Source organism: Schistocerca gregaria, unplaced genomic scaffold, assembly GCF_023897955.1.
Source record: "Schistocerca gregaria isolate iqSchGreg1 unplaced genomic scaffold, iqSchGreg1.2 ptg000359l, whole genome shotgun sequence".
Lineage (NCBI taxonomy): Eukaryota > Metazoa > Arthropoda > Insecta > Orthoptera > Acrididae > Schistocerca > Schistocerca gregaria.
Genome location: NW_026061817.1, coordinates 182,027 through 201,178, shown reverse-complemented (window position 1 = coordinate 201,178; position 19,152 = coordinate 182,027). Strand labels below are relative to the sequence as shown.

At 51.0% G+C, this 19,152-nt stretch overlaps 25 non-coding genes across 25 annotated transcripts; all 25 read right to left on the bottom strand.

Annotated features, from left to right (window-relative positions):
- Positions 1-2,841: 2,841 nt before the first annotated feature.
- Positions 2,842-2,914, bottom strand: Trnam-cau (transfer RNA methionine (anticodon CAU)). Its single transcript has one exon. It is a non-coding gene; the product is annotated as a tRNA-Met (tRNA).
- A 91-nt stretch (positions 2,915-3,005) lies between these two features.
- On the bottom strand, positions 3,006-3,088 carry Trnas-aga (transfer RNA serine (anticodon AGA)). Its single transcript has one exon. It is a non-coding gene; the product is annotated as a tRNA-Ser (tRNA).
- A 144-nt stretch (positions 3,089-3,232) lies between these two features.
- Positions 3,233-3,305, bottom strand: Trnak-uuu (transfer RNA lysine (anticodon UUU)). Its single transcript has one exon. It is a non-coding gene; the product is annotated as a tRNA-Lys (tRNA).
- Positions 3,306-3,975: 670 nt separating this feature from the next.
- Positions 3,976-4,048, bottom strand: Trnam-cau (transfer RNA methionine (anticodon CAU)). Its single transcript has one exon. It is a non-coding gene; the product is annotated as a tRNA-Met (tRNA).
- Positions 4,049-5,082: 1,034 nt separating this feature from the next.
- Positions 5,083-5,164, bottom strand: Trnas-aga (transfer RNA serine (anticodon AGA)). Its single transcript has one exon. It is a non-coding gene; the product is annotated as a tRNA-Ser (tRNA).
- Positions 5,165-5,309: 145 nt separating this feature from the next.
- Trnak-uuu (transfer RNA lysine (anticodon UUU)) lies at positions 5,310-5,382 on the bottom strand. The gene has a single exon. It is a non-coding gene; the product is annotated as a tRNA-Lys (tRNA).
- Positions 5,383-6,052: 670 nt separating this feature from the next.
- On the bottom strand, positions 6,053-6,125 carry Trnam-cau (transfer RNA methionine (anticodon CAU)). Its single transcript has one exon. It is a non-coding gene; the product is annotated as a tRNA-Met (tRNA).
- A 1,034-nt stretch (positions 6,126-7,159) lies between these two features.
- Positions 7,160-7,241, bottom strand: Trnas-aga (transfer RNA serine (anticodon AGA)). The gene has a single exon. It is a non-coding gene; the product is annotated as a tRNA-Ser (tRNA).
- A 145-nt stretch (positions 7,242-7,386) lies between these two features.
- Trnak-uuu (transfer RNA lysine (anticodon UUU)) lies at positions 7,387-7,459 on the bottom strand. The gene has a single exon. It is a non-coding gene; the product is annotated as a tRNA-Lys (tRNA).
- Positions 7,460-8,129: 670 nt separating this feature from the next.
- Positions 8,130-8,202, bottom strand: Trnam-cau (transfer RNA methionine (anticodon CAU)). Its single transcript has one exon. It is a non-coding gene; the product is annotated as a tRNA-Met (tRNA).
- A 1,034-nt stretch (positions 8,203-9,236) lies between these two features.
- Trnas-aga (transfer RNA serine (anticodon AGA)) lies at positions 9,237-9,318 on the bottom strand. The gene has a single exon. It is a non-coding gene; the product is annotated as a tRNA-Ser (tRNA).
- A 145-nt stretch (positions 9,319-9,463) lies between these two features.
- Positions 9,464-9,536, bottom strand: Trnak-uuu (transfer RNA lysine (anticodon UUU)). Its single transcript has one exon. It is a non-coding gene; the product is annotated as a tRNA-Lys (tRNA).
- A 670-nt stretch (positions 9,537-10,206) lies between these two features.
- Trnam-cau (transfer RNA methionine (anticodon CAU)) lies at positions 10,207-10,279 on the bottom strand. The gene has a single exon. It is a non-coding gene; the product is annotated as a tRNA-Met (tRNA).
- Positions 10,280-11,313: 1,034 nt separating this feature from the next.
- Trnas-aga (transfer RNA serine (anticodon AGA)) lies at positions 11,314-11,395 on the bottom strand. The gene has a single exon. It is a non-coding gene; the product is annotated as a tRNA-Ser (tRNA).
- Positions 11,396-11,540: 145 nt separating this feature from the next.
- On the bottom strand, positions 11,541-11,613 carry Trnak-uuu (transfer RNA lysine (anticodon UUU)). The gene has a single exon. It is a non-coding gene; the product is annotated as a tRNA-Lys (tRNA).
- A 670-nt stretch (positions 11,614-12,283) lies between these two features.
- Positions 12,284-12,356, bottom strand: Trnav-cac (transfer RNA valine (anticodon CAC)). Its single transcript has one exon. It is a non-coding gene; the product is annotated as a tRNA-Val (tRNA).
- A 1,035-nt stretch (positions 12,357-13,391) lies between these two features.
- Trnas-aga (transfer RNA serine (anticodon AGA)) lies at positions 13,392-13,473 on the bottom strand. Its single transcript has one exon. It is a non-coding gene; the product is annotated as a tRNA-Ser (tRNA).
- Positions 13,474-13,618: 145 nt separating this feature from the next.
- On the bottom strand, positions 13,619-13,691 carry Trnak-uuu (transfer RNA lysine (anticodon UUU)). The gene has a single exon. It is a non-coding gene; the product is annotated as a tRNA-Lys (tRNA).
- Positions 13,692-14,361: 670 nt separating this feature from the next.
- Positions 14,362-14,434, bottom strand: Trnam-cau (transfer RNA methionine (anticodon CAU)). Its single transcript has one exon. It is a non-coding gene; the product is annotated as a tRNA-Met (tRNA).
- A 1,033-nt stretch (positions 14,435-15,467) lies between these two features.
- On the bottom strand, positions 15,468-15,549 carry Trnas-aga (transfer RNA serine (anticodon AGA)). The gene has a single exon. It is a non-coding gene; the product is annotated as a tRNA-Ser (tRNA).
- Positions 15,550-15,694: 145 nt separating this feature from the next.
- Positions 15,695-15,767, bottom strand: Trnak-uuu (transfer RNA lysine (anticodon UUU)). Its single transcript has one exon. It is a non-coding gene; the product is annotated as a tRNA-Lys (tRNA).
- Positions 15,768-16,437: 670 nt separating this feature from the next.
- Trnam-cau (transfer RNA methionine (anticodon CAU)) lies at positions 16,438-16,510 on the bottom strand. Its single transcript has one exon. It is a non-coding gene; the product is annotated as a tRNA-Met (tRNA).
- Positions 16,511-17,544: 1,034 nt separating this feature from the next.
- On the bottom strand, positions 17,545-17,626 carry Trnas-aga (transfer RNA serine (anticodon AGA)). Its single transcript has one exon. It is a non-coding gene; the product is annotated as a tRNA-Ser (tRNA).
- Positions 17,627-17,771: 145 nt separating this feature from the next.
- Positions 17,772-17,844, bottom strand: Trnak-uuu (transfer RNA lysine (anticodon UUU)). The gene has a single exon. It is a non-coding gene; the product is annotated as a tRNA-Lys (tRNA).
- A 670-nt stretch (positions 17,845-18,514) lies between these two features.
- On the bottom strand, positions 18,515-18,587 carry Trnam-cau (transfer RNA methionine (anticodon CAU)). The gene has a single exon. It is a non-coding gene; the product is annotated as a tRNA-Met (tRNA).
- Positions 18,588-19,152: the final 565 nt, after the last annotated feature.

The following is a 19,152-nucleotide window of genomic DNA, read 5'->3' as shown; positions in this document are numbered from 1 at the left end:
GAGACAATGAAAGTAAAATTCTATCGTTCTTTTCCGCCAAAAGCTCTTCTCCCGGGAGTAGTTGATGAAACATCTCCGGATCTGAGGTTTGGCGCATTTGAGCCACCAATCCAAAGTCGAGTGGTAAGAGACGAGTTTGGTCTCGCAGGCTCTCCAAATGGTGAGAAAGGCTTCTCGACAGGCAGGATCTTTTAAGTGTGAAACATTAAGTTTCCATAGCCCTTTATATCGACAGGTTCCTTGTCGTTCCAAATTTAATGTGCATATATATGCAGCGTGGTCCGAAAAAACGGTTGGCCAAACTTCAGACTGCAGGATGCGGTGTTGCAGATTGGGCGAGACATATATTCGATCCAACCGGCTCGCTGAATGATTAGTGAGGTGGGTAAAGCCGGGTGCCGCGCCGTGCGTTTGCTCCCACGAATCAGTTAAACGGAGGTCGGTGACGATACGTTCCAGGTCCGGCGACTTGTTGTAGTTCGGAGTTTGGTCTTTGGCATGTATGACACTGTTAAAGTCGCCTCCAAGGATGGTATGGGTGCAGTGTACACCAAACAAAGGAACAATTCCCTCCTTAAAAAACTGTGCTCGTTGGCACCGATTGGTAGAACCAGATGGGGCATAGACATTAATAATCCTGGTGTTATAAAGCGTGCCGGCAATGCCTCTCCCGTTAGGCAGTTTTGTTACGTCTGTAATGACGACGCCCTCTTTGAAAAGAAATGCGGTACCCAAATCACATCCAATTCCAGGATTGACTATAGCATTATACCCCTGTATGAAGTCAAGTTCGATGTTTGTTACTTCTTGTAAAAACAAAATGTCCACATCAGCTGCATACAGGAAATCTTTTAAATTTTGTAAATTAAATGGGCTACAAATTTTATTGATGTTCAGCGTAGCGATCTTATATGCCTGCAACGGAACTACGTTAGCCAAGACGGGAGTGTAATTAGGAAAAACTCTGGCAACATATCATTTCGAAAAAACATTAAGAAATCTGACACGAGAGACATGTGGACCCAAGTCAGTAAAACCGTTCAGACTAGAAATATTCATGACTTGGGAAGGGATCAGTCGGCTTCTCCGTGTCTGGGACAGTATCCGTCGCGGCGATGACATTCAAGACGACGTCATCTCGTGGTGTGGCCATCGTGGTGACTGTAACGGTTCCTGTGGTGTCCATAATTTCGTCCTCCTTTGTAGTGTCGTCGACATCGTCTGCCCACGGATTCGACAGCCCTGTCATCGGTTCGTCATTAAGTGGTGCACTATATTCAGGTGTTTGCTGGTGATTTTTATCTTCGGTTCGGGTAATTGCTACGTCATCGGAGGGCAAACTGGCAGAACCTGAGGTACTATCCAAGGACACAGGGTCTTCGTTAGATGACTGCTGATTGCACTGCAAGTTCTCAGATGCAGATTGACGTATTTTGCCCCCTATTTGCTTCGCCTGTTCACGCAGTTGTGGTGCAGTCTGCTCTGCACCTTGACGCGCGATCCTCCGTTTTTTAGATTTCTTGGGAGATGCGTCTCGTGGTGGACTCTGGACGGTACCTGAAGAAGCCTCAGGTTGCAAAGTAGCACTACTCGAAGTGATTGACGCCTGGTCTGATTTCAGTGCACTTGACGGGCTGTGGTCACTGCCTAAGGCAGCTGCAGGATTCGGAGGAGCACCACTAGAAACGGCTGGTGGCGAGTCCGTTTTCTGTGCACTTGATACGCTTTTGATACCTCCTAAAGAAGCTCCAGAATGCAGAGGAGCATTACCCGAAGCGACTGAGGTCGCGTCCGTATCCATTGCCTCATTGGGCGATTCCACGGCGACAAGGGCAGGAGCAGATATGTCTTCGCAGGAGGGTTGAGTGTCTACAGATGCTACACCTGAGTCGGTCGGTTGGTCGGTCGCTTGTGGGTCGGTATTCGTAGTAACTTCGGGGGGCGCAGTGGCACTTGCAAAACCGCGCGCTACGGCGACATATGTCACGGGCAGCGTTGACATAGCAGGGGGTCTGACGGCATCGCCGGCAGGCAGTTGCGCCACTCGCCTTTGAACACATTCTGCACGAACGTGGCCTGGTAAATTGCAGACAGCACACGTTTTCGGTTGGTCATCGTACATCACAACAGCTCTATATCCGCAGACGTTTATAAACGACGGAATGTGCTTCTGCAATTCGACTTTTAATTGGCGCACACCATTCAAAACAGGGAATTTGTGTGCAGCAGACCACCGTTCGGCAATATTACTCAAAATTTTCCCGTATGGAGCAATAACAGCATTTATCTGGTCACTTGTAATTTCAAAGGGAAGTTCAAAGACTCGCACGGTCCGAATACCTAGACCAGCATGGGCAACGGTAACCTCCCCAACATTTCCGTCAGCATGTTTAAATTTCAGAATTCCACCACAAGATCGAACTATTCTTTCACACAATTCTGGACTGGCAAGTTTCACGAAAACCACACTGTTCATAATCGAGAAATGTATGCCGATAATATCATCAAGTCCTATTTTAACATCATCCTCTAACCACTGTTCAACATCAAATGACCTCGGTCGGACAAAGTTGCGATCAAATGTGAATTTCAAAGTATCTTTTCGTTGCGGTTGCGACATCTCTTAATACTTTTTCATGTCTACACAAATACTATAGACAGCGACGCGTTGCAGCAAGAGCAGAGACTTACCACGCGGAGCTAACGCAGCACAGCACACAGCACGGCACGTCCGACCTCCAGCGCAGCCGCTGGCTGACTAGTGGATAACGGACAACAGTTAAGTTCGTTCCCTAGCAACAGCAACGCCCTTAATGCAGCCAGGATGTACAGAGAATTAAATGCCCCGGGTGAGGATCGAACTCACGACCTTAAGATTATGAGACTTACGCGCTGCCTACTGCGCTACCGAGGCACGCCCTAAATAGTTCCGTTCCGGTACCGGGAATCGAAGCCGGACCTGTTGAGTGAAAGCCAGGTATCCTAGCCACTAGACCACAGAGGACTTGCGTCGGTAGGACTCGAACCTACGCTCCCAGAGGGAATCTGATTTCTAGTCAGACGCCTTAACCACTCGGCCACGACTGCTTGTCCAACAGGTGCCCCTCGAATCGTGAAAAACCCAACCGGTTGCGTCTGCGCAGAATGCCGACAGGAAACGTAAAACCGTGCACTGATTACGACAGGGCTACTATCGCTACGAGACGAGCCATTATGGAAGCGTTAAAATCTTCGCCCGGACAGGGACTCGAACCCTGGACCCTTAGGTTAAAAGCCTAATGCTCTACCGACTGAGCTATCCGGGCTTTCGCTTGTTGTGGTTGGAGCGGTTTCAAGCAACGTGATTAAGTGGAAGGTGTGTGTAGGCTTCTGGCGCTACTGGCGACTGCACCGACTACTCACTGACGCTGGTAGCAGCCCAACAGCGGACCAGTGCCTCTTCTCCCTTTATTCCGGTGCTGACAGTAACTGCATCACGTGCCTGCTTTCCCCGATTGCGTTCGGTTGAAGCCAAGGAAGAAGGGCGACCAACGACAGTTCGAAGACCAAAACATGGAGCGTTGTGTGCGCAAATAGTTCCGTTCCGGTACCGGGAATCGAAGCCGGACCTGTTGAGTGAAAGCCAGGTATCCTAGCCACTAGACCACACAGGACTTGCTCTACAGCGGTGAGATTTACTCCGTCTCTTATTGTATTTTGTGCTGAATCTGGACTCAGTGCTGTTCTCTGCTTGCGATCATATCCGCGCCTACAGACCGGCATGGCGCACAGTTCAAAATTGACTGTCCATTGCTGTGTGCATCGCATTTTGTTTGTAACACGGAGGAGAAATATCAAAGTTGTTACGTCGTCATAATTGGAAGTAAACATTTTGACGCTGAGGCGTGGACTCCGTGTGGATAACGGACAACAGTTAAGTTCGTTCCCTAGCAACAGCAACGCCCTTAATGCAGCCATGATGTACAGAAAATTAAATGCCCCAGGTGAGAATCGAACTCACGACTTTAAGATTATGAGACTTACGCGCTGCCTACTGCGCTACCGAGGCACGCCGAGAGACGTCCTCGAAGGAAACTCGCTAAGTCTCACATTTTAGAGAAAGACAGTTTGCGCTTTCTGAAGGATCTATTGTCTTGCTACACGTACGAAACTCGGTAAGTCTCACATATTAGAGATAGACAGTTTGCGCTTTCTGAAGAATCTGTTGTCTTGCTACACGTGCTGTCCCGACTCTCTAGATTAAACTGCAGCCGCAGCTATACAGCTATAAGGTCCTGAGGCTGACCCATCTCAAGCGAGCAATCCGCGCGGCAGCATTGTTGCCACAAGAGCAAAATAATGCATCGACCGGGAATCGTGCCGGCATACCTTAAGATTATGAGACTTAGGCGCTGCCTACTGCACTACTGAGTCACAAACCACTCAACTACAGATGCTCGACAAGCTACCCGTGCCTTCCAAGCAGCTGTCGGCAGGGAAACTGGGATTGCCACCCAGCGACGTCGAAAAAGGGGCTAAACTCGCGAAGTCCCCCACTACACTGCCTTAAAACGACCGTTCATCACTATCGTGTGAGTAACCTTGCGTCAGCGGCGACGAGTCTTGCCCAAAGACGTAGCGTGCTTGGAGGCGCTGCCCGAATGCGTGTGGATGCACCCTCCTACCTCGTAATGCGCCTGCAGCTCCTATAGCCGTGGGCCGCTGTGGGCGGGCGGGAAGCCGACACAGCGCGGCGTTGCGAGTAGCGGCAGTGCGGTGGTGTTGTACTGTTGAGCATAGTTGCCTTCCAAGCAGTTGATCCGGGTACGATTCCCGGCCACCGCAAGTGGCGCTAATTTTTCCGTATCATTATGTGGGCTCCTGCTGTTAAATTAAGGTTTTTTTTTTTTTCGTCGTTGCACCATCCTGTAGTATGTCCCGACTTGTCCCGACTTTGCTCGGCTGACGCGAAAGCTGACGCTTGGAAATCGCCCTTATCTAAAGGACAGGCACTATAAACGGCTGTGAGAGGTGAGGTGTGGCGAGGTACCAAAACGCGATATTTTCTGCTTCTTCTTCCAAAACAAGAAAAGAAAAATCCGACGCAGTCGGTAGGACTCGAACCTACGCTCCCAGAGGGAATCTGATTTCTAGTCAGACGCCTTAACCACTCGGCCACGACTGCTTGTCCAACAGGTGCCCCTCGAATCGTGAAAAACCCAACCGGTTGCGTCTGCGCAGAATGCCGACAGGAAACGTAAAACCGTGCACTGATTACGACAGGGCTACTATCGCTACGAGACGAGCCATTATGGAAGCGTTAAAATCTTCGCCCGGACAGGGACTCGAACCCTGGACCCTTAGGTTAAAAGCCTAATGCTCTACCGACTGAGCTATCCGGGCTTTCGCTTGTTGTGGTTGGAGCGGTTTCAAGCAACGTGATTAAGTGGAAGGTGTGTGTAGGCTTCTGGCGCTACTGGCGACTGCACCGACTACTCACTGACGCTGGTAGCAGCCCAACAGCGGACCAGTGCCTCTTCTCCCTTTATTCCGGTGCTGACAGTAACTGCATCACGTGCCTGCTTTCCCCGATTGCGTTCGGTTGAAGCCAAGGAAGAAGGGCGACCAACGACAGTTCGAAGACCAAAACATGGAGCGTTGTGTGCGCAAATAGTTCCGTTCCGGTACCGGGAATCGAAGCCGGACCTGTTGAGTGAAAGCCAGGTATCCTAGCCACTAGACCACACAGGACTTGCTCTACAGCGGTGAGATTTACTCCGTCTCTTATTGTATTTTGTGCTGAATCTGGACTCAGTGCTGTTCTCTGCTTGCGATCATATCCGCGCCTACAGACCGGCATGGCGCACAGTTCAAAATTGACTGTCCATTGCTGTGTGCATCGCATTTTGTTTGTAACACGGAGGAGAAATATCAAAGTTGTTACGTCGTCATAATTGGAAGTAAACATTTTGACGCTGAGGCGTGGACTCCGTGTGGATAACGGACAACAGTTAAGTTCGTTCCCTAGCAACAGCAACGCCCTTAATGCAGCCATGATGTACAGAAAATTAAATGCCCCAGGTGAGAATCGAACTCACGACTTTAAGATTATGAGACTTACGCGCTGCCTACTGCGCTACCGAGGCACGCCGAGAGACGTCCTCGAAGGAAACTCGCTAAGTCTCACATTTTAGAGAAAGACAGTTTGCGCTTTCTGAAGGATCTATTGTCTTGCTACACGTACGAAACTCGGTAAGTCTCACATATTAGAGATAGACAGTTTGCGCTTTCTGAAGAATCTGTTGTCTTGCTACACGTGCTGTCCCGACTCTCTAGATTAAACTGCAGCCGCAGCTATACAGCTATAAGGTCCTGAGGCTGACCCATCTCAAGCGAGCAATCCGCGCGGCAGCATTGTTGCCACAAGAGCAAAATAATGCATCGACCGGGAATCGTGCCGGCATACCTTAAGATTATGAGACTTAGGCGCTGCCTACTGCACTACTGAGTCACAAACCACTCAACTACAGATGCTCGACAAGCTACCCGTGCTTTCCAAGCAGCTGTCGGCAGGGAAACTGGGATTGCCACCCAGCGACGTCGAAAAAGGGGCTAAACTCGCGAAGTCCCCCACTACACTGCCTTAAAACGACCGTTCATCACTATCGTGTGAGTAACCTTGCGTCAGCGGCGACGAGTCTTGCCCAAAGACGTAGCGTGCTTGGAGGCGCTGCCCGAATGCGTGTGGATGCACCCTCCTACCTCGTAATGCGCCTGCAGCTCCTATAGCCGTGGGCCGCTGTGGGCGGGCGGGAAGCCGACACAGCGCGGCGTTGCGAGTAGCGGCAGTGCGGTGGTGTTGTACTGTTGAGCATAGTTGCCTTCCAAGCAGTTGATCCGGGTACGATTCCCGGCCACCGCAAGTGGCGCTAATTTTTCCGTATCATTATGTGGGCTCCTGCTGTTAAATTAAGGTTTTTTTTTTTTTCGTCGTTGCACCATCCTGTAGTATGTCCCGACTTGTCCCGACTTTGCTCGGCTGACGCGAAAGCTGACGCTTGGAAATCGCCCTTATCTAAAGGACAGGCACTATAAACGGCTGTGAGAGGTGAGGTGTGGCGAGGTACCAAAACGCGATATTTTCTGCTTCTTCTTCCAAAACAAGAAAAGAAAAATCCGACGCAGTCGGTAGGACTCGAACCTACGCTCCCAGAGGGAATCTGATTTCTAGTCAGACGCCTTAACCACTCGGCCACGACTGCTTGTCCAACAGGTGCCCCTCGAATCGTGAAAAACCCAACCGGTTGCGTCTGCGCAGAATGCCGACAGGAAACGTAAAACCGTGCACTGATTACGACAGGGCTACTATCGCTACGAGACGAGCCATTATGGAAGCGTTAAAATCTTCGCCCGGACAGGGACTCGAACCCTGGACCCTTAGGTTAAAAGCCTAATGCTCTACCGACTGAGCTATTCGGGCTTTCGCTTGTTGTGGTTGGAGCGGTTTCAAGCAACGTGATTAAGTGGAAGGTGTGTGTAGGCTTCTGGCGCTACTGGCGACTGCACCGACTACTCACTGACGCTGGTAGCAGCCCAACAGCGGACCAGTGCCTCTTCTCCCTTTATTCCGGTGCTGACAGTAACTGCATCACGTGCCTGCTTTCCCCGATTGCGTTCGGTTGAAGCCAAGGAAGAAGGGCGACCAACGACAGTTCGAAGACCAAAACATGGAGCGTTGTGTGCGCAAATAGTTCCGTTCCGGTACCGGGAATCGAAGCCGGACCTGTTGAGTGAAAGCCAGGTATCCTAGCCACTAGACCACACAGGACTTGCTCTACAGCGGTGAGATTTACTCCGTCTCTTATTGTATTTTGTGCTGAATCTGGACTCAGTGCTGTTCTCTGCTTGCGATCATATCCGCGCCTACAGACCGGCATGGCGCACAGTTCAAAATTGACTGTCCATTGCTGTGTGCATCGCATTTTGTTTGTAACACGGAGGAGAAATATCAAAGTTGTTACGTCGTCATAATTGGAAGTAAACATTTTGACGCTGAGGCGTGGACTCCGTGTGGATAACGGACAACAGTTAAGTTCGTTCCCTAGGAACAGCAACGCCCTTAATGCAGCCATGATGTACAGAAAATTAAATGCCCCAGGTGAGGATCGAACTCACGACTTTAAGATTATGAGACTTACGCGCTGCCTACTGCGCTACCGAGGCACGCCGAGAGACGTCCTCGAAGGAAACTCGCTAAGTCTCACATTTTAGAGAAAGACAGTTTGCGCTTTCTGAAGGATCTATTGTCTTGCTACACGTACGAAACTCGGTAAGTCTCACATATTAGAGATAGACAGTTTGCGCTTTCTGAAGAATCTGTTGTCTTGCTACACGTGCTGTCCCGACTCTCTAGATTAAACTGCAGCCGCAGCTATACAGCTATAAGGTCCTGAGGCTGACCCATCTCAAGCGAGCAATCCGCGCGGCAGCATTGTTGCCACAAGAGCAAAATAATGCATCGACCGGGAATCGTGCCGGCATACCTTAAGATTATGAGACTTAGGCGCTGCCTACTGCACTACTGAGTCACAAACCACTCAACTACAGATGCTCGACAAGCTACCCGTGCTTTCCAAGCAGCTGTCGGCAGGGAAACTGGGATTGCCACCCAGCGACGTCGAAAAAGGGGCTAAACTCGCGAAGTCCCCCACTACACTGCCTTAAAACGACCGTTCATCACTATCGTGTGAGTAACCTTGCGTCAGCGGCGACGAGTCTTGCCCAAAGACGTAGCGTGCTTGGAGGCGCTGCCCGAATGCGTGTGGATGCACCCTCCTACCTCGTAATGCGCCTGCAGCTCCTATAGCCGTGGGCCGCTGTGGGCGGGCGGGAAGCCGACACAGCGCGGCGTTGCGAGTAGCGGCAGTGCGGTGGTGTTGTACTGTTGAGCATAGTTGCCTTCCAAGCAGTTGATCCGGGTACGATTCCCGGCCACCGCAAGTGGCGCTAATTTTTCCGTATCATTATGTGGGCTCCTGCTGTTAAATTAAGGTTTTTTTTTTTTTCGTCGTTGCACCATCCTGTAGTATGTACCGACTTGTCCCGACTTTGCTCGGCTGACGCGAAAGCTGACGCTTGGAAATCGCCCTTATCTAAAGGACAGGCACTATAAACGGCTGTGAGAGGTGAGGTGTGGCGAGGTACCAAAACGCGATATTTTCTGCTTCTTCTTCCAAAACAAGAAAAGAAAAATCCGACGCAGTCGGTAGGACTCGAACCTACGCTCCCAGAGGGAATCTGATTTCTAGTCAGACGCCTTAACCACTCGGCCACGACTGCTTGTCCAACAGGTGCCCCTCGAATCGTGAAAAACCCAACCGGTTGCGTCTGCGCAGAATGCCGACAGGAAACGTAAAACCGTGCACTGATTACGACAGGGCTACTATCGCTACGAGACGAGCCATTATGGAAGCGTTAAAATCTTCGCCCGGACAGGGACTCGAACCCTGGACCGTTAGGTTAAAAGCCTAATGCTCTACCGACTGAGCTATCCGGGCTTTCGCTTGTTGTGGTTGGAGCGGTTTCAAGCAACGTGATTAAGTGGAAGGTGTGTGTAGGCTTCTGGCGCTACTGGCGACTGCACCGACTACTCACTGACGCTGGTAGCAGCCCAACAGCGGACCAGTGCCTCTTCTCCCTTTATTCCGGTGCTGACAGTAACTGCATCACGTGCCTGCTTTCCCCGATTGCGTTCGGTTGAAGCCAAGGAAGAAGGGCGACCAACGACAGTTCGAAGACCAAAACATGGAGCGTTGTGTGCGCAAATAGTTCCGTTCCGGTACCGGGAATCGAAGCCGGACCTGTTGAGTGAAAGCCAGGTATCCTAGCCACTAGACCACACAGGACTTGCTCTACAGCGGTGAGATTTACTCCGTCTCTTATTGTATTTTGTGCTGAATCTGGACTCAGTGCTGTTCTCTGCTTGCGATCATATCCGCGCCTACAGACCGGCATGGCGCACAGTTCAAAATTGACTGTCCATTGCTGTGTGCATCGCATTTTGTTTGTAACACGGAGGAGAAATATCAAAGTTGTTACGTCGTCATAATTGGAAGTAAACATTTTGACGCTGAGGCGTGGACTCCGTGTGGATAACGGACAACAGTTAAGTTCGTTCCCTAGGAACAGCAACGCCCTTAATGCAGCCATGATGTACAGAAAATTAAATGCCCCAGGTGAGGATCGAACTCACGACTTTAAGATTATGAGACTTACGCGCTGCCTACTGCGCTACCGAGGCACGCCGAGAGACGTCCTCGAAGGAAACTCGCTAAGTCTCACATTTTAGAGAAAGACAGTTTGCGCTTTCTGAAGGATCTATTGTCTTGCTACACGTACGAAACTCGGTAAGTCTCACATATTAGAGATAGACAGTTTGCGCTTTCTGAAGAATCTGTTGTCTTGCTACACGTGCTGTCCCGACTCTCTAGATTAAACTGCAGCCGCAGCTATACAGCTATAAGGTCCTGAGGCTGACCCATCTCAAGCGAGCAATCCGCGCGGCAGCATTGTTGCCACAAGAGCAAAATAATGCATCGACCGGGAATCGTGCCGGCATACCTTAAGATTATGAGACTTAGGCGCTGCCTACTGCACTACTGAGTCACAAACCACTCAACTACAGATGCTCGACAAGCTACCCGTGCTTTCCAAGCAGCTGTCGGCAGGGAAACTGGGATTGCCACCCAGCGACGTCGAAAAAGGGGCTAAACTCGCGAAGTCCCCCACTACACTGCCTTAAAACGACCGTTCATCACTATCGTGTGAGTAACCTTGCGTCAGCGGCGACGAGTCTTGCCCAAAGACGTAGCGTGCTTGGAGGCGCTGCCCGAATGCGTGTGGATGCACCCTCCTACCTCGTAATGCGCCTGCAGCTCCTATAGCCGTGGGCCGCTGTGGGCGGGCGGGAAGCCGACACAGCGCGGCGTTGCGAGTAGCGGCAGTGCGGTGGTGTTGTACTGTTGAGCATAGTTGCCTTCCAAGCAGTTGATCCGGGTACGATTCCCGGCCACCGCAAGTGGCGCTAATTTTTCCGTATCATTATGTGGGCTCCTGCTGTTAAATTAAGGTTTTTTTTTTTTTCGTCGTTGCACCATCCTGTAGTATGTACCGACTTGTCCCGACTTTGCTCGGCTGACGCGAAAGCTGACGCTTGGAAATCGCCCTTATCTAAAGGACAGGCACTATAAACGGCTGTGAGAGGTGAGGTGTGGCGAGGTACCAAAACGCGATATTTTCTGCTTCTTCTTCCAAAACAAGAAAAGAAAAATCCGACGCAGTCGGTAGGACTCGAACCTACGCTCCCAGAGGGAATCTGATTTCTAGTCAGACGCCTTAACCACTCGGCCACGACTGCTTGTCCAACAGGTGCCCCTCGAATCGTGAAAAACCCAACCGGTTGCGTCTGCGCAGAATGGCGACAGGAAACGTAAAACCGTGCACTGATTACGACAGGGCTACTATCGCTACGAGACGAGCCATTATGGAAGCGTTAAAATCTTCGCCCGGACAGGGACTCGAACCCTGGACCCTTAGGTTAAAAGCCTAATGCTCTACCGACTGAGCTATCCGGGCTTTCGCTTGTTGTGGTTGGAGCGGTTTCAAGCAACGTGATTAAGTGGAAGGTGTGTGTAGGCTTCTGGCGCTACTGGCGACTGCACCGACTACTCACTGACGCTGGTAGCAGCCCAACAGCGGACCAGTGCCTCTTCTCCCTTTATTCCGGTGCTGACAGTAACTGCATCACGTGCCTGCTTTCCCCGATTGCGTTCGGTTGAAGCCAAGGAAGAAGGGCGACCAACGACAGTTCGAAGACCAAAACATGGAGCGTTGTGTGCGCAAATAGTTCCGTTCCGGTACCGGGAATCGAAGCCGGACCTGTTGAGTGAAAGCCAGGTATCCTAGCCACTAGACCACACAGGACTTGCTCTACAGCGGTGAGATTTACTCCGTCTCTTATTGTATTTTGTGCTGAATCTGGACTCAGTGCTGTTCTCTGCTTGCGATCATATCCGCGCCTACAGACCGGCATGGCGCACAGTTCAAAATTGACTGTCCATTGCTGTGTGCATCGCATTTTGTTTGTAACACGGAGGAGAAATATCAAAGTTGTTACGTCGTCATAATTGGAAGTAAACATTTTGACGCTGAGGCGTGGACTCCGTGTGGATAACGGACAACAGTTAAGTTCGTTCCCTAGGAACAGCAACGCCCTTAATGCAGCCATGATGTACAGAAAATTAAATGCCCCAGGTGAGGATCGAACTCACGACCTTAATATTGTGAGACTTACGCGCTGCCTACTGCGCTACCGAGGCACGCCGGAGACGTCCTCGAAGGAAACTCGCTAAGTCTCACATTTTAGAGAAAGACAGTTTGCGCTTTCTGAAGGATCTATTGTCTTGCTACACGTACGAAACTCGGTAAGTCTCACATATTAGAGATAGACAGTTTGCGCTTTCTGAAGAATCTGTTGTCTTGCTACACGTGCTGTCCCGACTCTCTAGATTAAACTGCAGCCGCAGCTATACAGCTATAAGGTCCTGAGGCTGACCCATCTCAAGCGAGCAATCCGCGCGGCAGCATTGTTGCCACAAGAGCAAAATAATGCATCGACCGGGAATCGTGCCGGCATACCTTAAGATTATGAGACTTAGGCGCTGCCTACTGCACTACTGAGTCACAAACCACTCAACTACAGATGCTCGACAAGCTACCCGTGCTTTCCAAGCAGCTGTCGGCAGGGAAACTGGGATTGCCACCCAGCGACGTCGAAAAAGGGGCTAAACTCGCGAAGTCCCCCACTACACTGCCTTAAAACGACCGTTCATCACTATCGTGTGAGTAACCTTGCGTCAGCGGCGACGAGTCTTGCCCAAAGACGTAGCGTGCTTGGAGGCGCTGCCCGAATGCGTGTGGATGCACCCTCCTACCTCGTAATGCGCCTGCAGCTCCTATAGCCGTGGGCCGCTGTGGGCGGGCGGGAAGCCGACACAGCGCGGCGTTGCGAGCAGCGGCAGTGCGGTGGTGTTGTACTGTTGAGCATAGTTGCCTTCCAAGCAGTTGATCCGGGTACGATTCCCGGCCACCGCAAGTGGCGCTAATTTTTCCGTATCATTATGTGGGCTCCTGCTGTTAAATTAAGGTTTTTTTTTTTTTTTCGTCGTTGCACCATCCTGTAGTATGTCCCGACTTGTCCCGACTTTGCTCGGCTGACGCGAAAGCTGACGCTTGGAAATCGCCCTTATCTAAAGGACAGGCACTATAAACGGCTGTGAGAGGTGAGGTGTGGCGAGGTACCAAAACGCGATATTTTCTGCTTCTTCTTCCAAAACAAGAAAAGAAAAATCCGACGCAGTCGGTAGGACTCGAACCTACGCTCCCAGAGGGAATCCGATTTCTAGTCAGACGCCTTAACCACTCGGCCACGACTGCTTGTCCAACAGGTGCCCCTCGAATCGTGAAAAACCCAACCGGTTGCGTCTGCGCAGAATGCCGACAGGAAACGTAAAACCGTGCACTGATTACGACAGGGCTACTATCGCTACGAGACGAGCCATTATGGAAGCGTTAAAATCTTCGACCGGACAGGTACTCGAACCCTGGACCCTTAGGTTAAAAGCCTAATGCTCTACCGACTGAGCTATCCGGGCTTTCGCTTGTTGTGGTTGGAGCGGTTTCAAGCAACGTGATTAAGTGGAAGGTGTGTGTAGGCTTCTGGCGCTACTGGCGACTGCACCGACTACTCACTGACGCTGGTAGCAGCCCAACAGCGGACCAGTGCCTCTTCTCCCTTTATTCCGGTGCTGACAGTAACTGCATCACGTGCCTGCTTTCCCCGATTGCGTTCGGTTGAAGCCAAGGAAGAAGGGCGACCAACGACAGTTCGAAGACCAAAACATGGAGCGTTGTGTGCGCAAATAGTTCCTTTCCGGTACCGGGAATCGAAGCCGGACCTGTTGAGTGAAAGCCAGGTATCCTAGCCACTAGACCACACAGGACTTGCTCTACAGCGGTGAGATCTACTCCGTCTCTTATTGTATTTTGTGCTGAATCTGGACTCAGTGCTGTTCTCTGCTTGCGATCAAATCCGCGCCTACAGACCGGCATGGCGCACAGTTCAAAATTGACTGTCCATTGCTGTGTGCATCGCATTTTGTTTGTAACACGGAGAAGAAATATCAAAGTTGTTACGTCGTCATAATTGGAAGTAAACATTTTGACGCTGAGGCGTGGACTCCGTGTGGATAACGGACAACAGTTAAGTTCGTTCCCTAGCAACAGCAACGCCCTTAATGCAGCCATGATGTACAGAAAATTGAATGCCCCGGGTGAGGATCAAACTCACGACCTTAAGATTATGAGACTTACGCGCTGCCTACTGCGCTACCGAGGCACGCCGGAGACGACCTCGAAGGAAACTCGCCAAGTCTCACATTTTAGAGAAAGACAGTTTGCGCTTTCTGAAGGATCTATTGTCTTGCTACACGTACGAAACTCGGTAAGTCTCACATATTAGAGATAGACAGTTTGCGCTTTCTGAAGAATCTGTTGTCTTGCTACACGTGCTGTCCCGACTCTCTAGATTAAACTGCAGCCGCAGCTATACAGCTATAAGGTCCTGAGGCTGACCCATCTCAAGCGAGCAATCCGCGCGGCAGCATTGTTGCCACAAGAGCAAAATAATGCATCGACCGGGAATCGTGCCGGCATACCTTAAGATTATGAGACTTAGGCGCTGCCTACTGCACTACTGAGTCACAAACCACTCAACTACAGATGCTCGACAAGCTACCCGTGCTTTCCAAGCAGCTGTCGGCAGGGAAACTGGGATTGCCACCCAGCGACGTCGAAAAAGGGGCTAAACTCGCGAAGTCCCCCACTACACTGCCTTAAAACGACCGTTCATCACTATCGTGTGAGTAACCTTGCGTCAGCGGCGACGAGTCTTGCCCAAAGACGTAGCGTGCTTGGAGGCGCTGCCCGAATGCGTGTGGATGCACCCTCCTACCTCGTAATGCGCCTGCAGCTCCTATAGCCGTGGGCCGCTGTGGGCGGGCGGGAAGCCGACACAGCGCGGCGTTGCGAGTAGCGGCAGTGCGGTGGTGTTGTACTGTTGAGCATAGTTGCCTTCCAAGCAGTTGATCCGGGTACGATTCCCGGCCACCGCAAGTGGCGCTAATTTTTCCGTATCATTATGTGGGCTCCTGCTGTTAAATTAAGGTTTTTTTTTTTTTCGTCGTTGCACCATCCTGTAGTATGTCCCGACTTGTCCCGACTTTGCTCGGCTGACGCGAAAGCTGACGCTTGGAAATCGCCCTTATCTAAAGGACAGGCACTATAAACGGCTGTGAGAGGTGAGGTGTGGCGAGGTACCAAAACGCGATATTTTCTGCTTCTTCTTCCAAAACAAGAAAAGAAAAATCCGACGCAGTCGGTAGGACTCGAACCTACGCTCCCAGAGGGAATCTGATTTCTAGTCAGACGCCTTAACCACTCGGCCACGACTGCTTGTCCAACAGGTGCCCCTCGAATCGTGAAAAACCCAACCGGTTGCGTCTGCGCAGAATGCCGACAGGAAACGTAAAACCGTGCACTGATTACGACAGGGCTACTATCGCTACGAGACGAGCCATTATGGAAGCGTTAAAATCTTCGCCCGGACAGGGACTCGAACCCTGGACCCTTAGGTTAAAAGCCTAATGCTCTACCGACTGAGCTATTCGGGCTTTCGCTTGTTGTGGTTGGAGCGGTTTCAAGCAACGTGATTAAGTGGAAGGTGTGTGTAGGCTTCTGGCGCTACTGGCGACTGCACCGACTACTCACTGACGCTGGTAGCAGCCCAACAGCGGACCAGTGCCTCTTCTCCCTTTATTCCGGTGCTGACAGTAACTGCATCACGTGCCTGCTTTCCCCGATTGCGTTCGGTTGAAGCCAAGGAAGAAGGGCGACCAACGACAGTTCGAAGACCAAAACATGGAGCGTTGTGTGCGCAAATAGTTCCGTTCCGGTACCGGGAATCGAAGCCGGACCTGTTGAGTGAAAGCCAGGTATCCTAGCCACTAGACCACACAGGACTTGCTCTACAGCGGTGAGATTTACTCCGTCTCTTATTGTATTTTGTGCTGAATCTGGACTCAGTGCTGTTCTCTGCTTGCGATCATATCCGCGCCTACAGACCGGCATGGCGCACAGTTCAAAATTGACTGTCCATTGCTGTGTGCATCGCATTTTGTTTGTAACACGGAGGAGAAATATCAAAGTTGTTACGTCGTCATAATTGGAAGTAAACATTTTGACGCTGAGGCGTGGACTCCGTGTGGATAACGGACAACAGTTAAGTTCGTTCCCTAGGAACAGCAACGCCCTTAATGCAGCCATGATGTACAGAAAATTAAATGCCCCAGGTGAGGATCGAACTCACGACTTTAAGATTATGAGACTTACGCGCTGCCTACTGCGCTACCGAGGCACGCCGAGAGACGTCCTCGAAGGAAACTCGCTAAGTCTCACATTTTAGAGAAAGACAGTTTGCGCTTTCTGAAGGATCTATTGTCTTGCTACACGTACGAAACTCGGTAAGTCTCACATATTAGAGATAGACAGTTTGCGCTTTCTGAAGAATCTGTTGTCTTGCTACACGTGCTGTCCCGACTCTCTAGATTAAACTGCAGCCGCAGCTATACAGCTATAAGGTCCTGAGGCTGACCCATCTCAAGCGAGCAATCCGCGCGGCAGCATTGTTGCCACAAGAGCAAAATAATGCATCGACCGGGAATCGTGCCGGCATACCTTAAGATTATGAGACTTAGGCGCTGCCTACTGCACTACTGAGTCACAAACCACTCAACTACAGATGCTCGACAAGCTACCCGTGCTTTCCAAGCAGCTGTCGGCAGGGAAACTGGGATTGCCACCCAGCGACGTCGAAAAAGGGGCTAAACTCGCGAAGTCCCCCACTACACTGCCTTAAAACGACCGTTCATCACTATCGTGTGAGTAACCTTGCGTCAGCGGCGACGAGTCTTGCCCAAAGACGTAGCGTGCTTGGAGGCGCTGCCCGAATGCGTGTGGATGCACCCTCCTACCTCGTAATGCGCCTGCAGCTCCTATAGCCGTGGGCCGCTGTGGGCGGGCGGGAAGCCGACACAGCGCGGCGTTGCGAGTAGCGGCAGTGCGGTGGTGTTGTACTGTTGAGCATAGTTGCCTTCCAAGCAGTTGATCCGGGTACGATTCCCGGCCACCGCAAGTGGCGCTAATTTTTCCGTATCATTATGTGGGCTCCTGCTGTTAAATTAAGGTTTTTTTTTTTTTCGTCGTTGCACCATCCTGTAGTATGTACCGACTTGTCCCGACTTTGCTCGGCTGACGCGAAAGCTGACGCTTGGAAATCGCCCTTATCTAAAGGACAGGCACTATAAACGGCTGTGAGAGGTGAGGTGTGGCGAGGTACCAAAACGCGATATTTTCTGCTTCTTCTTCCAAAACAAGAAAAGAAAAATCCGACGCAGTCGGTAGGACTCGAACCTACGCTCCCAGAGGGAATCTGATTTCTAGTCAGACGCCTTAACCACTCGGCCACGACTGCTTGTCCAACAGGTGCCCCTCGAATCGTGAAAAACCCAACCGGTTGCGTCTGCGCAGAATGCCGACAGGAAACGTAAAACCGTGCACTGATTACGACAGGGCTACTATCGCTACGAGACGAGCCATTATGGAAGCGTTAAAATCTTCGCCCGGACAGGGACTCGAACCCTGGACCGTTAGGTTAAAAGCCTAATGCTCTACCGACTGAGCTATCCGGGCTTTCGCTTGTTGTGGTTGGAGCGGTTTCAAGCAACGTGATTAAGTGGAAGGTGTGTGTAGGCTTCTGGCGCTACTGGCGACTGCACCGACTACTCACTGACGCTGGTAGCAGCCCAACAGCGGACCAGTGCCTCTTCTCCCTTTATTCCGGTGCTGACAGTAACTGCATCACGTGCCTGCTTTCCCCGATTGCGTTCGGTTGAAGCCAAGGAAGAAGGGCGACCAACGACAGTTCGAAGACCAAAACATGGAGCGTTGTGTGCGCAAATAGTTCCGTTCCGGTACCGGGAATCGAAGCCGGACCTGTTGAGTGAAAGCCAGGTATCCTAGCCACTAGACCACACAGGACTTGCTCTACAGCGGTGAGATTTACTCCGTCTCTTATTGTATTTTGTGCTGAATCTGGACTCAGTGCTGTTCTCTGCTTGCGATCATATCCGCGCCTACAGACCGGCATGGCGCACAGTTCAAAATTGACTGTCCATTGCTGTGTGCATCGCATTTTGTTTGTAACACGGAGGAGAAATATCAAAGTTGTTACGTCGTCATAATTGGAAGTAAACATTTTGACGCTGAGGCGTGGACTCCGTGTGGATAACGGACAACAGTTAAGTTCGTTCCCTAGGAACAGCAACGCCCTTAATGCAGCCATGATGTACAGAAAATTAAATGCCCCAGGTGAGGATCGAACTCACGACTTTAAGATTATGAGACTTACGCGCTGCCTACTGCGCTACCGAGGCACGCCGAGAGACGTCCTCGAAGGAAACTCGCTAAGTCTCACATTTTAGAGAAAGACAGTTTGCGCTTTCTGAAGGATCTATTGTCTTGCTACACGTACGAAACTCGGTAAGTCTCACATATTAGAGATAGACAGTTTGCGCTTTCTGAAGAATCTGTTGTCTTGCTACACGTGCTGTCCCGACTCTCTAGATTAAACTGCAGCCGCAGCTATACAGCTATAAGGTCCTGAGGCTGACCCATCTCAAGCGAGCAATCCGCGCGGCAGCATTGTTGCCACAAGAGCAAAATAATGCATCGACCGGGAATCGTGCCGGCATACCTTAAGATTATGAGACTTAGGCGCTGCCTACTGCACTACTGAGTCACAAACCACTCAACTACAGATGCTCGACAAGCTACCCGTGCTTTCCAAGCAGCTGTCGGCAGGGAAACTGGGATTGCCACCCAGCGACGTCGAAAAAGGGGCTAAACTCGCGAAGTCCCCCACTACACTGCCTTAAAACGACCGTTCATCACTATCGTGTGAGTAACCTTGCGTCAGCGGCGACGAGTCTTGCCCAAAGA